This window comes from Camelus ferus, chromosome 9 (genome assembly GCF_009834535.1).
Source record: "Camelus ferus isolate YT-003-E chromosome 9, BCGSAC_Cfer_1.0, whole genome shotgun sequence".
NCBI lineage: Eukaryota > Metazoa > Chordata > Mammalia > Artiodactyla > Camelidae > Camelus > Camelus ferus.
The window spans coordinates 7,425,488-7,445,336 of NC_045704.1; the positions used below are offsets into that span (position 1 = coordinate 7,425,488).

Here is a 19,849-nt window from a genome sequence, read left to right on the forward strand (position 1 = left end):
ATGTTTAAACAGCCCTGAAATGAGAGGACGAGTTAGCTCTGCCTGTTTCCTAGAGAACATCTCTCCTGCCTATATACTCAGTGATTGTGTCCAAATCATAAAGCAGCGCTGTTCATCCACTTAATATTTTTTACTCAATAACCTAGAATATATTTAATTTTTTTAGGAATCTGACATCTATTTTAAACAGACAGCAACTTGTGAAATTTCATTTTGATATGGGATAGTGCCTACTTAGTGAGTGATAGTATTCTCAGGCAGAGCACATGTGCAAAGGGGGCATCTAAACCCCATCATCTCATCTCCTAGTTGAGAGGAGGTTATCATTTCTTCAGTGATTGCTGGGACTGTTGTGTATGAGGAATTGATTATATAGCAGGAAAAAAAGTTGTGAAATGCAAATTACAGGAAACAATTGATGATTATGTAATTATTTAAAGATAGTGGTAGAGATATCTCTGTAGAAACAATCTGGGGAGGGTGAAAAGGTTAAGACCTCAATAATTTTTATTAGGAGACACTGAAGTCTGAGAAGAGATGAGTTAAGATCAGCTCAATTTTCCCCCCTCATTTAAACATTTATTTAAAAATTTTTAATTGAGATATAGTTGATTTATAATATTGTATTAATGTCATGTATACAACATAGTGAAGGAGAAATAATAAAATGGCCACATTAGGCTAACTAATTCTTGGCCTTATACTTACTGTTTACTTTTAAAATGGTCAGCAAGTCTGACTGAGCCCCAGGCCCACTGTTAGAGTTAAAGTTATTGATTTCCTTGTTTGTTTTACCTCACTCTGGCAAGTGAAATTTACAGTCATGTTTGGATTCTGAATCATTCCCGCAGGAAGGGAGTCACGGGACAATAATCTCAGGAAAATAACCAGACCCTCCAAAGTTCCTCCTGGAGCCTGATGAGTCTTACCAGATAAAGAAGGTCATGGGGCCAGTGACCCTCCAGACCACCAGACGGTCCCATGATGCCAGACAGACTCGCCAAGATTCAGGAGGAAGCTTCCCCCAGAGACTCTTGCTGATTGACAGCCCCTTTTATGCCCCAGTTTGCTCACTAGATAATCACTAAGCCCCATCTCCAAGGTGGGTTCACAGTTTTGAAGGCACTAGCCTGCTGGGAGTCCCCTTTGCCTGGCAAAGCTATAAAGCTGCCTCTTTTCTTCTAAGCTCCAAGGCCTTGTCTCCGAGTTATTTGGCTCATCAGGGATGGGGGCTGACCTTTCAGCAACAAACTTGTGGCACCAAATGCATGGCCAGAACTCCCCTCTTTTCTAAGAGGGGCCTTAGGTTCCGCCTTGCTGCTGGGCCAACAGGGCTTGGATGATTGCCCCTCCGTGCTGATGGGTGGGACATGGAAAATGGAGCCCCTTTTGCTCTAGGGATCCTTTTCATCCCTTGCCCTTCCACCTATCAATGGACCACTGTCGCCCAAACTGAGTCCTTGGAGGAAGAAAAGACGGCTCTGTTTCTTCTGAAGTGTTGCATTTGCATTTGATCGGCAGGCCTAGGGTAAGTTCCCAGTGATGACCAAGACCCCTTGATATCACTTGGGAGTTCCCTAGTTGGACAGGTGGGGGATACTTGTTTGCATTTGAAACAGGTATCCATTTGTAGCGGAGGTCTCTGGCTAAGCAAACTTGGAAGCAAATATATTTGGAATTTGAATTATTTGTAAGCTTGGAATTTGAATTTGTTTCAGCCTGTCATTTGTAAGTCTGTGCTTCCGTCTACTGATAAAGGCCTGGTATTGCAATCTAAAATTTGTATTTGTATTTGCATTTGCATTTGCATTTGTATTCAAAATAAGTTACTACGGGAGGCATGCCATCTAGTCCATCTAACAGCCCATTGGGTAAAATCTTGAATGATTGGTCAAATTATAGTTAACCATCTATAACTAAGAAAAAGATGATATTTCATTGTAATACTGCTTGTACACTGTATAACTTAGGCTCTGGGGAACAGTGGCCTGAAAATGGGTCATTAGATCGCTATACTATCCTCCAGTTAGATGTTCTGTCAGAAAAATGGTAAATGGGCAGAAATGGTAAATGTACACACCTTTATGAAAGTGCATAATGAGGAAGAGAGTAAACTAGGAGCCAGACTGATGGTTCAAAGAGAAGTAAAGGGTAAACATTAGACTGGACAAAAAAAGATTACTAAACAAGTGAGGGAAGGAGAAGAATCTTCTATAAAACCAAAGAAAAAGTTAGAGGAAATATTTGATGACAAGACACCCGACCAACAGACGGAAGAAGATCTAGAGACAGAACAATGAATTGCTTTCTGGAAGAGGGGTATTCATCAAGGGGTGAAACTCCCCTGGCCTCTCCCTCTGCTCCAGCTCTGCTGCCACCTCTGGTGGCAGCCCAGCTGACTGCTCCTGCTCAAACAGCTGTTCTCCAGCTTTCTCTTCTGTCACTTCACCACCACCCTCGGCAGTCATTGCACCACCACCTCCAATATCTCTACCATTTCCTCCTGCTAGCCTTCTATCACCCGCCCCGCGGGAACTCCATCGCCTCGGTCACTTTGCCTCTTCCTCCGCCGCACCCTACCCTACCTATAGACTCTTTGCCTCCCCCATTCACTCTAGGACGGGAATTTGTAATGGCCTCCCCCTACAGGACCTGACAGGGTACCCAATTTGGCCTGGGAAAGCCTTTACCCATAGCAGGGCAATAGCCCTCGAGACAGTTGCCAGTTGGAATTAGCACAAGTGGACTTCCTGATAATTATATATGGGCCTATACCCCATTTGCAACTACGGACTTGCTCTATTGGAGAAATCAACATCCATCATATAGTAAGGACCCCCAGAAAGTGGCTGAAATTTTTCAAACTATTTTCTCAAGCCATCGCCCAACTTGATACACAGCTGCTGCTTGGAATGCTTTTAACCTCAGATGAAAAGAGACTGATCTTAGAACCCACTCAAAGGGAGGCTCAATGTTTAAAGCAAGGAAATCCCACAAATGCCCGCCATAGATCTAGCTGTACCAACATCCAAGCCAAACTGGGACCCCAATACAACTGAAGGTCTGATGTTAAATAATTACAGACAGTGCATCCTAGCCAGCCTCACAAAGGGCTTTCTGAAACAGACTAGCTTTAACCAGGTACAAGCTCTAAAACAAGAGCCAACAGAAAACCCCGTCTGCCTTTTTGGAAGAGATCCAACACGCTTATCGAAAACACACCACCCTCGATCCTGACGGTCCTGAAAACGCATGCATGGTAAATATGACTTTTACAAGCCAAAGCTCAGACGATATAAGGCACAAATTAAATAAGATAGGAAGTGCAGTAGCCAAAGGTCCCGGGGAATTACTGGAGGTTGCCTTTAAAGTTCATAATGCCAGAGAAGAAAGGAACAGAAAACCTGTCAATGTTATGACAGCAACTCACCTGAGAGCTTTTAGTCAACAAAGACCCAGAGGACAAAAGGAAGATGAGAAAAAGTGAGCTGTGACTCATGATCAGTTTGTTTACTGCAAGGAGAAAGGGCATTGGAAAAAGGACTGGCCAAAACTGAAATCAAAGAGAGAGACGCAGGTACGAATGTCTTCCAATGTAAGGGTCACCCAAAGATTTATAGACAAAGACAGTGACTGATGGGGCCTGGGGCTCTTAGCCACGCTAAGGACCCTCATAACAATTGCCACCTAGGAGCCTCGGGTACAACTGACCTTGGGGTCTCAATTAGTGGACTTGCTAGTGGATACTGGAGCAGCATACTCAGTTTTAAACAGTAAATTAGGAGCATTGTCAAAGACTTCTGCCCCAGTAGAAGGAGTCTCAGGGGTGCCAACGACTCAACTGTTGCTACAGCCTTTGGAATCCAGATTAGGAGAAAAGACCCTGACTCAAACTTTTCAATATGTGCCTTAGTGCCCTGTCCCACTGCTGGGAAGAGATATTTTATGCAAACTAAATGCCCAGATAACTTTCTCTCCAGAGACTCAAAGAATTTGTGTAGCTGTTCTGCCAGATGCCACCCTGAGGCTGCAACAGGAGCCGAACTCCACAACTAAAGCACCTGGACAAATTCCAGAAGAAATCCCCATCTGGACTGATGGGGTCCCAGGACAGACAAGATTTGCCACCTTGATGGTTATTCAATTAAAATCGAATTCTGTTATGCCTAGAAAATGACAATATCCATGAAAGGATGAGGCCCTAAGAGGAATACAGCCAGTTTTGGAACGTTTCTTGAAACATGAACTGATTAAGCTATGTAGATCACCTTATAATACTTCAATACTACCAGTAAAGAAACCCCACTCTGAAGAATATTGGTTTGTACAGGACTTAAAGGCTATTAGTGACATTGTCCAAGACATTCACCCAACGGTACCAAGCCCATACACCTTACTGACTACAATCCCCGGAGATTTTAAATATTTCACAGTCCTGGATTTAAAGGATGCTTTTTTTTTTTTTTTTTTTTTTGGTATACGTATTGAAAAGAAGTCGCAATTGTTATTTGCCTTTGAGTGGCTGGATCCCAACACCAGAGTTAAGGCTCAATATTGTTGGACTGTGCTTCCTCAAGGGTTTAAAAATTCCCCTACTATCTTTAATGAAACATTGGCTCTGGATGTTAGAAATTTACACCTCAATCAGGGTGTCCTCCTACAATATGTGGATGATTTATTAATTGCAAGCTCAGACTTTGGTCATTGTAAGGAAAATGCCATAACCATACTTAATCACTTGGCTTGGTGTGGATACAAAGTCCCCCAACAAAGTCTGTAAAATCTGTAAAAAAAACAAGTAACCTATCCAGGAATTCAGATTTCACAATGAACCTGCAATCTCTTGCATGACCACGAGATGGCAATCTGTACTTTGAAGGTCCGTAGGAGCAAAAAGTAGTTACAGGGATTTCTGGGGATGGCCGGTTTTTGTAGAAATTGGATACCTAATTTTGGACTGACAGCCAAACCCTTTTATGACACTCTGAGAGGCACAGTTACAGAATCCTTGGTGTGGATGGGGGAGTGCCAGCAGGCATTCACCACTCTCAAGACTCGATTACTCTCAGCGCTGGCATTGGGGTTGCCAGACTTAAAAAAGGAATTCATGTTATATGTGCATGAATGGCAAGGAATAGCGCTGGGTGTCTTAATCCCGATGCTTGAGACTATCTCTTGCCCAGTTGCATATTTGTCCCAGCAATTGGACCACATGGTGAATTGTTGCCCCCATGCCTCAGAAGCGGTTGCAGCCCCTTGTGATCTATGACAGGAAGCAGAAAAGTTTACCCTTGGACAGACCATAGTAACTTACTTGCCTCATCAAGTCACCATATTAGAGCAGAAAGAGGGATATTGGCTCACTGCAGGAAGAATGGGAAAATATCTGGCAACTTTATTAGACAACCCAAATGTTAACCTTAAAAACAGTGACCACTTTAAACCCAGCCATCCTATTGCCAACACCCACAGCAGAACCTGAAAATGATAAATTAAACCATGACTGTCTGGAAACACTAGAAACTGTCTACTCGAGTAGGTTAGATTTAACTGACAAGCCTCTCCCAGAGCCTGACTGGGAGCTATTTGTGGATGGAAGTAGCTGTATAAAAGGTGGGTAACAAAAACAACAAAATGGGCAACACAAGGCTGGTTACGCGGTAACTACTGAGTCTCAAGTAATAGAGTCATTTGTGCTGCCCCCTGTATCTCTGCACAAAAGGCCGAACTTACAGCACTGACCCAGGCCCTTCGGGTACCTAAAGGGAAAGAGTCAACATTCATACAGACTCTAAATATGCATTCATGGTGATCCATGCTCACGGAGCGATTTGGAGAGAAAGAGGTCTTTTAACCTCAGGAAATAAAGAAGTTAAACATCCCAAGGAAATACTGGCCCTTTTAAGAGCTATAACAGAGCCAGAGGCACCACCCTGACATCAGAAACTTACATCTTGTTTGTCCACAGGAAACCACGTGGCAGATCAGGCAGCAGAAGCAGCTGCCCTCCGAGGACATTTCCCCCAGCCCAGGGGGCATTCATCCCCCAGTTAGATTGAACTCAGTACCAGCCTAAATATTCAAAAGAAGATCATAATTGAGCTACTGAGTTGGGATTTGATAAAACAGACCCCTCCAATACTTGAAAAATGAATGGCCATGGCCTAACCTTGTTGCCCAGGCTTTAGTGTGGCCCGTAATTAAACACCTGCATGGTGATACCCACTACAGAAGAGGTGCCTTAATGGACTTGACTAGATCTCGGATTAGAGGCCACAAACTTCATCTAACCATACAGCAGCTCATTAAAAGATGCCCTATTTGCATAAAAAAATAACCCAAAGTCTGTTCAGAAAAATCTCCGTCAAGGAAACAGTTTACTGGGAATCACCCCTTTGATGACTGACAAATGGATTCCACCCAGATGCCTCGAACCACAGGCAACCTACGTTATTTGCTTGTTTTAGTAGACACCTTTCCAAGATGGACTGAAGCTTTCCCAGCTCACATGGAGAAAGCCACTGAAGTTTTCTGGGTCATCCTTAAGGAACTCATTCTCAGATATGGACTTCCACCTACTCTCCAGCATTTACTGCAGAGACATCACAACAAGTAAGCAGACATCTGGGAATTCAATGGAAGTTACATGCTGCATGGAGGCCTCAATCTAAGGAAACAGAAAAAATGAACCATACACTTAAAAAGACCTTGGCCAAACTATGTCAGGAAACTCAGCTAAAATGCGACAAGGTACTGCCTATTGCCCTGTTGCAAGTAAGAGTAGCCCCAAGAAGCAGGCTTGGGCTAAGGCCATATGAAATTGTTTTTGGAAGGCCATTTTCTAAACCCTAGGGGAAAAGGAGAAATCTTGCAACTGACCTGAGAAATTAGGGTCAAACACTATGTACAACAGATTGGTCAAATACTAACTATTGTGCATGAGTTTGCTTCTTCCAGGTCTGCACCTCAGCTTGATGCCCCCCTGCATCCATTCAAACGAGGAGACTGAGTACTATTAAAGGTCTGGAAAGAACCAGAACCTGATCAACAGCTTGAAGAAAGGTGGAAGGGACCCCACGGCATGCTGCTTACCCCACACACGTCCCTCATACTTTACGGAGTCAAACTGTGGATCCATCACACTCAAGTTAAGGAGCCTCCTGCGGGTTATACTCCACAGACTCCTGTAGACGCAGCTGGGCGGAAAGTTCAACCTCTGGGTGAACATAAGCATTTGTTTAAGAAAAATGTTGCTACTTAAAGTTATCTTTCTTATGTTTATACAGTTTCCTTTTATGAATAGTAATGTTTTCATACAACGGGCCTCTTCATATGCAAACTCATTTAACTATTCTAATTGTTGGTTCTGTGGCCAACTTCCAGTCTCAGGAGACTCTGGTCTCCCTTGGTGGGTGTCTCCACTTCAAGGAACCGACTGGAAAGAAATATTTAAATAGATTCAAGAGCAGAGAAAGATCATGCAATTTTGGTACCACCCCATCCTTCCCCATCCTTCCATTAATACCTGAATAAAAAGCAAAAGAGATTACTAATTATCATCCCCTAGGTTGGCCCATTAATAATACTCTCGAAATACCGGGCCACAACTTCACATTCTGCTATGGGGAGACTCTCACACAGTGAATAAATACCTACTTGGAATTTCAAAAAGAACACAAATGGGACTCAGACCCAGACGACACCACAGAATTAATGAAGGGTTTGATCAAATTTGGGATGGCAGCTGTGGGCTTACTCCAGAATTTGGGAGACTCAGTATGCCAGCTCTGCTGCGCTGGGAGCAATGAAATCATTCATTAGATACATCCAAGGGTTCCACCAGATATATGGGATGGATTGCCCCAGGAACTTGTACTCATACTATTATTCTCAAAGAAACTGACTGACCAGCCACCAATTGGGAGTACAAATTGAACACAATATGGAATGCCCCTAATGGTACTTTATGGCTATGTGGAAATAATCATTGGCCATGGTTGCCACCCGGGTGGATAGGGAAATGCACCCTTGGGTTCCCAAGGGCCCAAGGTCATCGATATGCAACACTGCTCTCCACCCATATTGCCAATATGCCACTCCTCCATTCTTGCTGGAGCCGATCTGTTTTCAAATGGTATTATCATGTGTTTAATTTCTTCCTACCAAACATTGGCTTGAAGAGCATTACCCTTCATGTTGAGGTCTTGGCTAAATTCACCCACCAAAAGGCCCTCAATGACAGCCAAAGGGGAATCTCACTACTTAATACTGAAGTGCAACTAACGAGAAAGCTCATCTTACAAAACCGAATGGCTCCTGACACGCTCTGCGCATTGCAAGGAGGAACTTGCGCTCTTATCCATACTGCCTGTTGTACTTTCATCCCAGATGAGTCCAGAAGTATTACAATAGCTCTAGAGGACATGAACAGCAAATACATAATATAGGGGACTCAAATGCTTGTGCACAAGAAATTACCTCTCAAGTCAATACTTGGTTCTCTGGCCTCCTTTCATGGATAACACAGGGTCTCAGATCTATCCTTATGGAGATTCTGCTGTTTTTGTTATCACTTCTGTTAATGGGAGTAGGTATATATGTGATAATTAGGCTGATAGTCTTCTGTTGTCTATTGTGCAGAAAGAGAACAGCTAAGACTCTTCTGAGACCCCCCAGTCCTATGGCAAGATCAAGTTTGCTCATTCCATCTAAGAAACCCCCAAATGATGCCTCTGTTCAACAGGAAGCAGCCAGATGAACATTATTTCCATAGAAATGGAATGAGAGAAATTGACAGTGGGAATTTTGAAGGAGACGTAATATAATGGCCACACTTAGGCTAACAAATTCTTGGCTTATTGCTTGCTTTTAGAACAGTCAGCAAACCTGACTAACCGGACCCTGCTCCCAGTTCCCAGGCCCATTGTTAAAAGCTAAGGTTGTTGACTTTGCTGTTTTTACCTTGCTCTGACAACTAAAATTTATAGTTATTTTCTGAGCCATTTTTCAGGAAGAGAGTTATGGAATAACAAACTTAGGAGAGTGACCAGACCGTTCAGAGATCCTCCGTGACACCAGATGGGTCTAACCAGATAAAGAAGGTGTGGGCTGATGACCTGCCAGACCACCAGATGGTCCCATGACTGACTCATCAAGGTTTAGGAGAAATTTTCACCAGACACCCTTGTTGATTGTTATCACCTCTATGTTCCCACATGTTTGTCTACATAATCACTAAGCCCCAACCCCAAGGTGGGTTCACAGGTTTGAAGCCACTAGCCTGCTGTGAGTCCCCTTTACCTCAGCAGGGTAATAAAGCTGCCTCTTTCCTTCCAAGCTCTAAGACCTTGTCTCTGAGTTATTTGGCTCATCAGGGACTGGGTCTGATCTTTTGACAATAGTTTTAATGTTCAACAACTTATCTATGTCTAATGACCATTATATACATTCCTTAGTGAAGATTCTGTTCAAATATGTTGCCTAAGGGGGAGAGGGGTATATCTCAGTGGTAGAGTGTTTGCTTAGCATGAATGAGGTCCTGGGTTCAATCCCCATGTATCTCCATCAAAATTTTAAAAAGTATATTTTGAACATATTCTGCTTTAGATGTCTATCAGACAGACAAGGTAGAATTTTATCAAAAAATTTTGGAGGGGAGGTCATTAGATTAATCAATTAATTAATTAAACGGAGGTACAAGAGATTGAACGCAGGATCTGCTGCATGCTAAGGACTCACTCCACCACTAAGTACCCACTCTACCATTGAGCTATGCCCTCCCCACTATGATTTCAATACAATTAAGATATATGAGGGAAACACTGAAATAAATTTTTTAAAGCCCATTTAAATCATTAGTTCTATTTTAAATACTAGCTGAAACAAATTGCATGACTGAGGAGGGAGTGTATAGCTCAAGTAGTAGAGCGCATGCTTAGCATACACGATGTCCTGGGTTCAATCCCCAGTACCTGCTCTAAAAATAAATAAGTAAACCTAATTACCTTCCCCCCCCAAAAAATAAATAAAATTAAATTAAAACTGCATGACTGAATGGAAAGTCTTTCATGATAAACAACGCAATTCAAAAATATAAGGATCACATTTATTGAAATTCCAGTTCAAAATACTAAAATTTCTAAAGTTCATCTACTAATTGCAGAAGTATAAAAATTTCAAAAAATAAAACCAAGTGCAAAGGAGAAAACTTGCCCACTTGCAAATGAACTTTATTAACCACATAAATGTACTAGTCTAATAAATTTACCTTGGAGATTTATGGAGCCCGAGAACAAGCCAGGTTTAGAAGCAGATGTAGGATAATTTCTGGGAATTGACATCTGATAAATGTTTGTTACTAATTAGTTGGGCATAATAAATAAAATAATTTATTCTAAAAATGGTATTAAAATATTTGGAAATTTCATTGAAAACCTAAGGGAAAAATTCAGCTCCCATCTTAGAGCTAAATGTAAACACATTTTTAGCTCTCATCCTAGAGCTACTAAATATATTTTCCAACATGAAGAAAGGCAAATCTCCAAGACAAACTTATTAGAGTAGTACTCTTTTATAATTTTGGACTAGAGAAACCATTATTAAGTGTGAACCAACTAGGAAGGTGCAAAATTTTAGTTGGCATACTCAAATTCATAAAAGTAAAAATTTACTGAAAGGTGGAATATAACTGTTGAGAAATGAAAATTCAACTGAGTAAATTTAAAGATCTAATTGGCTTTGCTGAATAATTCATGAATCAGGCAACATACCAAAATCATAAAATGAACTGAAATAAAGACTGAGAATTCAGTAGATGGGGGAGGGTAGGGTGGCTATTAAAGTTTGTTTGAGTCAGAGAGAACATAACAGGGTCCTGAGAACTTGGAAATTGCTGTGATTATGGGTGACTCCAGCCCTTTAAGAATAGGAGAAATTTGCAGAGCAATGAAGGTTCACAATTTCCCCCTGATCTTAGTGGTTACATGGAAACCCAGAGAGGGTCTAAATGAAATGCCTCCTGCCCTCAGGCACACAGAGAGGTGAGCCTACCTAAGGAACAATGTCTGGTCAGAACATCATTTTATGTTTGTTTTGTTTTGTTTTTTTCCTTCTCTGCAAAAAAAAAAAAAAAAAAAAAAATGTTGGGTAGGGGAAAAATTTCCCCTGTACCCTTCTTGAGTTCTTGTGGCTGAACTAATAATAAGAGTGAAACAAGACAGATTAATAGGAGAAAAAGAAGCAAATTTTAATTCATGAGCATGGCCTGTTTTGGCCACTTCTTAGGTCCCATTCCTACGAGAAGTGGCCAAAACAGGCAGCTTTTTCACTTCTTAGGCAAAGAAACAATAAATTTGTGAGGAATTGATGAACAAAGAAATGTAGGTTTTGGGTGTCCAATTAATGAATAATCGAAACAGGGTTTGGGCTTGGATACTTAATTAAAGAAGTAACAAGGTTTGTTTATATAGGCATCTCAGCCTGAATTCCTCATCTCTGGTAACAAGGATGTCCTCTACCTGTAGACATAGGGAGCGCTCCTTTCACTTGAGAGGTTCATTTCCTGCTTTCAAGGAGACAGAAAGAAGGGTAAGAATGTCCCACTTGCATCGGTCACTTGTGAAGTAACTTAATGGAAAAGAATCAATTTGCTATTGAAGCATATTTTGGGGCGGCCTATTCTGGGCCCCAATAATAGCCCCTCAGAGGATAGTTGGACACAGATTAATAGAAGACTTTGATAGCCAAGTACTTAAAATTTTTGATTATGTGTCAAGGTAACAGTCATATCTTGAGAATGTTAAATTTCTGGATGATTCTTGTCATCTGAACCAAATATGATAAAATGAGCTCTTGAGTTCTTTAAATGGAAAATAAATGTCAACACCTTTCTATCATTGATAAAAAAAAAATCACTCGATAGTTAATCTAAGGAAAAAATGGAAAATTTTATTCCAGCCCACTTGAGGATTATAGCCTGGGAGATGTTCTCTCAGAAAGTTCTGAGGACTGTTCTGCTTGTTAAAAGCGTAGTGATATGTTTTTGAGACAAAGGTTTATGTACCGATGTATTGACAGTTTACACAATCCAGATCTGCACATACATGGCTCATGGTGATCCCTTTCAAGATTAAGAAGGAAGGTGATCTCCTAAGGAGCTGGTTAATACAAATGCACAGCATATACAACACATGGGCAGAGAAAAATCTTAAAGTTTACATTTTTCATGTTTTGCTATAAAATGTGAATTTTATTTCATCACCTTTTTTTTTTTTACTTTTAAAAATTGAGTATAGTCACTTTACAATGTTGTGTCAATTTCTGGTGTACAGCACAAGGCTTCAGTCATACACAAATACACACATGTTTGTTTTCATATTCTTTTTCACCATAAGCTAGTACAAGATACCAAATATAGTTTCCTGCATATTTCATCACTATTGATGAGAGAGATTTATAGATATGTTTATACAAACACTATTTAGCACAACAGGCTCAGACTGAAAAAACAAAAAACAAAAAACCCAGCAACTGTCACTCAGGCAACAGGTGGTTCAGCCACGTGAAACTCATCTTCATCATTGATGAAATAAAATCAATTTTAAGGCAGGACAAGATTTTTCTTTTTTGAGTAAAGGTAGATTTATTTAGAGATACACACTATATAGAGTGTAAGGCAAGAGAAAGGCAAGGAAAGAGGTGTGGGAATTGGGTGCTCAGGTTAAAATAAAAGTAGGCACACACTCCATAGACAGAGAGCGCAGGCCATCTCCGAAGGGGAGGGGCTGCAAAAAAGGGCTAGGACAAGATAATTCTTAAACATAAAATTCTCTCTGCCTGTTTGGGCCACTACCCCTCCACAGGATGTATTGTGCATCCACATTACACATTAGCCAGATCTCCTTAGAAGACACAGGAAGCCTGCTCACCAGAAATGAGTGATTTTCTCCTGGTGCCAGCAAGATCACTCCTTAGAGGGTAACATAACCTCAATCCTGTAAGGGATCACGATGACCCACTCCTCACATGCAGATCTGGACTATGTAAACTCTCAATATGTTACTTCCATGTATAATCCTTTGACCCTTTGTCTTGAAAATGTATATAACTGTGCTCGGACCTCTAATGGATGAAACAGTCTTTAGAGCTTCCTGAAAGACTGTCTCCCAGGTTTCACTCACTCTGGGACCCACAGCTGGCAGCTTTGTGACCCAATCCCATCCACCAGTAGCCAGCAGCTTCCAAACAAGGCAGGGCCTGGTGACCACCTAGACCAGGAGCCAGGCACTCCCACCAGACTGCCCACAATATTCTTTCTTCAATTGACTATTAATTAATTTTCCATCAACATTATCTAATTGCTCTTTACATGCCTGTGGCTTGTATCAACCAAAAAATATCATGCAAGGGGCTGCAAAAAAAAGTTTACTTAGGGCCTTAATGTTAGAGCAGGCAGAGGGCGAGACATGAGCAGAGAAAGTGGGGCACAGGCCAAATGGCAGGAAACCACACATCTTGTGAACAACGGGGGTCCTTGGGCAGGCAGAGAAAAGCATGAACCTCCAGACTGATTAAAAGAATCACACAGAAAGGTGGGAAAAGGCAGGAATCTTCAGTGTCCAAATGTAACCTTTTGCACATTGCGCCCTCATTTCAATAAAATTAGCCTTGCAGATTAGAAGTACCCATCATGCACTAACACCATGACACTTCTGATCCAGACTAAATAAGGAAAAACAATCCTTCCTTCCCTTGGGAAGGTGGAGCTGGGATGGAAATCAGGGAATATGACCCCGAACCCTTCCCTCCCCAGTGAATATTCTGCCCATTCATTTTCACACCCTAGGTAAGTTTATCAAAGAAACTCAGCACAGCTGCTCACCTGAGCCTGCCAGCTCTGCCCCCGAGAGTGTACTATCTGTCCCTTAATAAATCCTCACTTTACTTTCTTAATCTTCGTGTCTCATCTCTGAATTCTTTCTGGGACAAGAGAAGAACTTCTTCTCCGGCAATACTTGTCTTCTCCCTGGTGCACAAGCTATTCTTTCAATGAAAAGTATTGCTTGCCGAAGAATCTTGTGGGAATGATACTCATGTTTATAATGTTGCTACCCAAGATTCTGGAGAAAGCCACATGATGTTAATAAGAAATATTTTGGCACAGAGCTCCTTAAACACTTGGGATTTCCTGAGTTAGGAGTGTATTTTGTCACTCATGAGGGGCTCCGTTTGAGCTCATGCTGATGAGGTGACTTAGGGCGGGGCCCCTGGATAGCCTCGGGATGGGGCTGGTCACCATGGAGACTTAGGGATTAAGGTGGGCCCTTTCAGCCTCACCCAAGACCTCTGGGAAAGGGAAGGAGGGAGGTGCAGATAAAGCTCTATAAAAATTCTTGAAAGATTTGATCAGCTTTCTGGTTGGTAAATGTATGCTCAGAGGGTGAGATGCCCCAGCTCCATGGGGACAGAAGCTCTGCATTCAGGGCCCTTCTGGACCACAGTCTATGTACCACTTCTTCTAGCTGTTCATCTGTATCCTTTATAATATCCTTTATAATAAACTGGCAAATGTAAGTCAATGTTTTCTCTGATTTCTGTAGCCACTGTAGCAAATTAATCTACCCCAAGAAAGGGGTCGCTGGAAACTTCAATCTGTAGCCCACCGGTCAGAAGCACAGGTAACAACCTGGCCTTCTGACTGGCATCTGAAGTGAGGGGCAGGCTTGTGGGTCTGAGCCCTTAATCTGTGGGATCTGATGCTATCTCCTGGCGGTGTCAGAGCTGAGTTAATCGCTTGGAGGTGTTGGGAAACACGTAGGACCCTGATGGAAGGAGACTTTTGGCCACTTGTGTGTGAAGAGCCCTCCCCTTTTCATTTAGTTCTCATTCATACCAGTTTCTTGGTCATCCGGCTGTGTTCTGCGCTCAAGGGGGAGGCAGTTGCAACTGCTGGATGTAATGGAATTGTGGTTGAGGGAAGTGCCTCCTACAGGAGAGGCATGGGAGCTGATGGATGATGGTGCCCCTTGAGAACTGGAGGCAGATGGCAAGTGCTCTGGGAAGTCAGACAGATGAGGGGAAATGGTCACAAGTATAACTCCAACAGTGTGTGGTCCTTGCCATCTACCAGCCCTGGGGTGGAGGGCTTCACAAGCCCTGGTAAATTGTTTAAACTCGCTTCTGGGACCTGTCTGGAGGTTTGGATCCAGCCTCTAGGGTCCAGAACTTTCCTGCAGTGTGTCCTTGGGGAAGTTTTTCTGTACTTGCCCAGCCTCAAGGCTGAAGAAAGAGCCCAGAGTCAGGGGCAGAGACATCAGTGGTTTACTAGATGGGGGATCTTGTGCATTTGAAGCCAAAAGTTCCTGGAGCAACACCCCACTGTGTGTGGCAGGCGGTGGGCAGGACGTGGCAGTAGGCTTCACTACCAGGGGGAGAGGGAGGTTACCAATTATAGTGGAAATTGACATCAAGTTGGCTCATCTGTTGCCATGAAAACCAGCAGAAGAGCAGCACCTCACCACAGATTTGATAAACTATCATAGAGGAGACAGTCCTGATCTAAAGATTAGGAAGATCACCAGCTGGGGCCTGGGGCAAGTATCTAGGCATTTAGGCCATCTTGGGTGGCCGGATCCTATAGGAAGATACTTCCTTTTTATGACCCTGGATTCCCCAGAAAAACAGTAATAGTTCCCGTGTCCCCAGGTTGCTGTGAGAATGAAAGAGAAAAATGGTCATAATGAAACAGAGCAGGACCCTGTGGGACCCTTCTGGTACAAAGCCCCCCCCCCCATGTCTTCTGTGGGGCCAACTGGCACCCCTCAAATTCCAACAACCCCTATTCCTGGCTCCAGATGTCCACCTGCAGTCCCTGAAAAGATAAAGTATATTCTTTTCTGATGTGTGTTTGCCCCAGCAGAACTAATAGCCCTAGGTAATGCCAAATCTTGCAGCAGCTCAGGTTGGTTTATTTCAACCCATGTCTCCACCTTATCAGAGTCATAAATCTCACCACCCCTTCACAGACCCTAACTTTCTTACCTCAAGTACAACCAATCAGAAACTTGTGCACGAGCTGATCACACAGCCCCCTGTGTTCACCAACCCTTTCCTCATAAAAGACCCTAAGCTTTCACCCTTGGTGCACAGAGGCACCTCTTGTCTGTGTGGCCCACTGCTGTCTGTGGAAGCGTACCGCTAATAAACTTTTCTTTCACTTTGCTTTGTCTCTGGTAAGTTCTTTTACCACCCCTGTTACCCACCTGCCTTGTGCCACAACAGCCTCCATTTCTTGTTTGTAGGAAAAAGGCATCAGCCTCTTAGACTTTCCCTGAGTTCCAAAGGGCAGATTCAAACAGTTGCTAATTAGGGAAGGGAGGGAACACAGAAACAGAGGAGGAGCAGTCAAGAAACAATAGTGCAGAGGGGAGGGTATAGCTCAAATGGTAGAGCATATGCTTAGCATGCATGAGGTCCTGGGTTCAATCCCCAGTACCTCCTCCAATAGATAAATAAATAAAAACCTAAGAAATAAAATAAAATAAAATAAATAAAAACATATTGCAGCACTACTTACAGTAGCTGAGACATGGAAACAATCTAAATGCCCACTTACAGATGATTGGATAAAGAAGTTGTGGTATATTTATACAATGGAATACTACTCAGCCATAAAAAATAATAAGATAATGCCATTTGCAGCAACATGGATGTGAGACAGGAAGGAAAGGAGCAGGACACAGCCATTAAAGGAATGACACAGAACTTAGCACCAAGATGGTGGAGAAGCCAACTCCCAATAGACATGGAGGCCCAAGATGGCAGGAGGTTGAACCTCCAGTTGAGCTTCATTTTACACATTGTAATGTATTAGCACGTTGAATGACACACCCAAAAGCTCCATGACAGTTTTGAGGCTGACTGTGAAAGGTCAAAAAGTGGGCAGTGGCCCAATTTCTGGGAATCCCTACCCCTTCCTCAAAGTCATTGGAATAATTCTCCTATTCCTACTTTGAGCCTTGTTTGGGTTTACATCAAACCCAGGGCACAAGGCTCCTACACATAAGCATTCTTAAATATTTTAATGAATTCATTTTTCAAGTATAAATAAATATCTTAAAGAGGAAAATAGATTCATGACTGTAAGGGATATTCCAGTTGGAATAAACAGATGGCAACTGCAAAGATAAATCCCCAATTTATAAGCAGAAACTCCCAAAATGTGCTAATCTGGACTCACAGCTGAATCTCCACCTCAGTCAAATTGGGCAGGAGGGAACCAGTGGGGACCCACCTTTGTATTGTTGAACTCTGCATATGATCACTGGGTTTGGAGCTGGGTAGAGGCCAGGCACTCATTCTATTTGTGATTTCAGTGCCTGTATGATGCCAAGTAGAGTCAGACATGTAGCTGGTGTGTCAGGGAGAACTGTCAACTGTGCATTTGACCTGCAAAATCCAAGCATATTGGCTAAGTAGAAGGTGGGAAAGAAAGAGGTGTTTTTTTTTTTTAATTCTTTATCTTACTTGCTGATACCAATAAACTGTACCCAAGGACCAGGTATTAAAGTCAGACCATTCACAATTTTACCCCAAAAGGTAAAGACCCCAGTTCTTGTCACATCCCAAAGGTAAGTTTACAATCAGGAGACAATGCGTTGTGTATCGAGGATTTTAAAAGATTTGTTTAGAAAAGGAAAAGCACACCTCCAAGAACGGGAGGCAGGCTGACCCGGGGGGGAAGTGGTGGGCTTTGTTTGGTCTTTCCCTTATACTCTCGCTTAGAGGCGGTCTTTTGACTGGTTGATGGCTCTTGCCCCTGGAATGCCTAGTCATGTCTGTTTCCTTTGCGTGTGTCCTTACTCATGGTATACCAGAAAAACCCAAGGGGGGCGCCTGAACCACAATGTGAGTTACGTTACATTGGACGTGTCCAGAAAGCTGTTTTTTCCCTGCAGCGCGGTTGTGACTATCTGGTTCTAACTGGGATTTTTGCTGGCACTCATTTAGAAGTAAAGTCCTTTCATGCTGGAGGCAGGCACAATGCCATCTTCCGGACCATCCTTCCTCTCCTCCTCCTGTCTGCCCAGTGCCCCCGTATACCTAACTAACTAACAACAATACTGGGTGTTTCAGAAGACATAGACATTCAGGACCTTTTACATTTCTAATGGTGTTGTAACGGGTAAAAAACCCTCTGAAAACTTTGCCCCCAGGTATTGGAGAAATACTTGTGTTTCTCCTTTACTCACACTGCTGCCACACTCAACACGTTTTTAATTGAAATATAGTTGATTTACAATATTATATTAGTTTCAGGTGTGATTCAATACAATAGTGATTTGATATTTTATAGCTTATACTCTATTTAAAGTTATTAGAAAATAATGGCTATATTTCCCTGTGCTGTGCAATATATCTGCTGCCTATTCATTTAATACATACTGGTTTGTATCTCTTAATCTCCTTCCCCATCTCATCCCTACGCCACCCCTTTCCACTGGTAACACTAGTTTGTTCTCTGCATCGGGGAGTCTGTTTCTGTTTTTTCATATACATTCATTTGATTTCTTTTTTAGGTTCCACATATAAATGATAACAAGAATATTTGTCTTTCTCTGTTTTATTTCACTAAGAATAATACTTTGTAGGTCCACCCATATTGTTGCAAATGACAGAATTTTATTCTTTTTCATGACCCGAGTAGTATTCTATGATAGTAATATTCCACTGTGTGTGTATATGGAATATAGTATATAATATATACAAGTATATAATATATACAAGTGCATATATATACATTGTATATGTGTATTTATATATATATGTGTGTGTATAACTATCTATCTCACATCTTCTTTATCCATTGATCTGTTGATGGACACTTACGTTGCTTCCATATCTTCGCTATTGTAAATAATGCTTCTATGAACATTGGGGTGCATGTATCTTTTTTTTAATGTATCTTTTTGAATTAACAACACTCAACATTTCTGACACCAGAATTGTGTCTTTTTTCTCACATCAACCAATTCTTTAGGACATGAACTGGGTGGCCTACAATTCAATGAAATCTGATTCTAACTGGAGTTAGCACAAATCCCTCAGGTTGAGGGCTCAGTCCCAAAAGACAGCCCCCAACTTCAGATGCCAACCGCAAATAGTAGGTTCCCAGGTTACCTACAACTTCTGTCTGATTTGGCTACAGATCTGAGGTTCCTATGACTGCTCTTCTGGAATTTGATCATTTGCTAGAACAGTTCATAGTACCCAGGGTAATACTTACTTAGCCAGTTTATTATATCTTCAAGGACATGATAAGGAATACAGACAATGAGCAGCCAGATGACGAGGTACACAGGGAGAGATCGGGAGGGGTCTGGCACAGAAGCTTCTCTCCCTGAAGAGTTGAGGTGTGCCATCCACCTGGCACCTAGGTGTATTCTCCAACCAAGAAGATTCTCCAAACCCTGAACTTAAGGAAGCACAAGCCACTATTAACTCAATATCCAGTCCCTCTCCCCTTCCTGGAGGATGGGAGGTGGGCTGAAATCTCCAAGCTTCAAATCCCAGTTTGGCCTTTCTGGTGATCAGTCCCCATCCTGAAGCCAACCAGGAGCCCCACCAACATCACCTCATTAAAACAAAAGACACTCCTTTCACCCAGGAAGTTTCAAAAGATTTAGGTGCTCTGTGTCAGGAAACAGGGTCAAAGACCCAATTTTAGAACAAAAGATGCTCCTGGTACTCTTATCTCTTAGGAAAATACAAGGGTTTTTGGCACTCTGTGCCAAGAAACCAGGCAGAGTCCAAATAGATATATAATTTATATACATAATTATTATTATATAAT

At 42.1% G+C, this 19,849-nt stretch overlaps 1 protein-coding gene and 1 pseudogene across 1 annotated transcript in view; one reads left to right on the forward strand and one right to left on the reverse strand.

Annotated features, from left to right (window-relative positions):
• The window catches only part of LOC116665967, a 30,058-nt pseudogene extending 18,763 nt beyond the window's left edge, over positions 1 to 11,295 (forward strand).
• Positions 1 to 19,849, reverse strand: part of LOC102523173 (zinc finger protein 211-like) — a 90,903-nt gene that overhangs the window by 43,205 nt on the left and 27,849 nt on the right. The window lies entirely within an intron of this gene.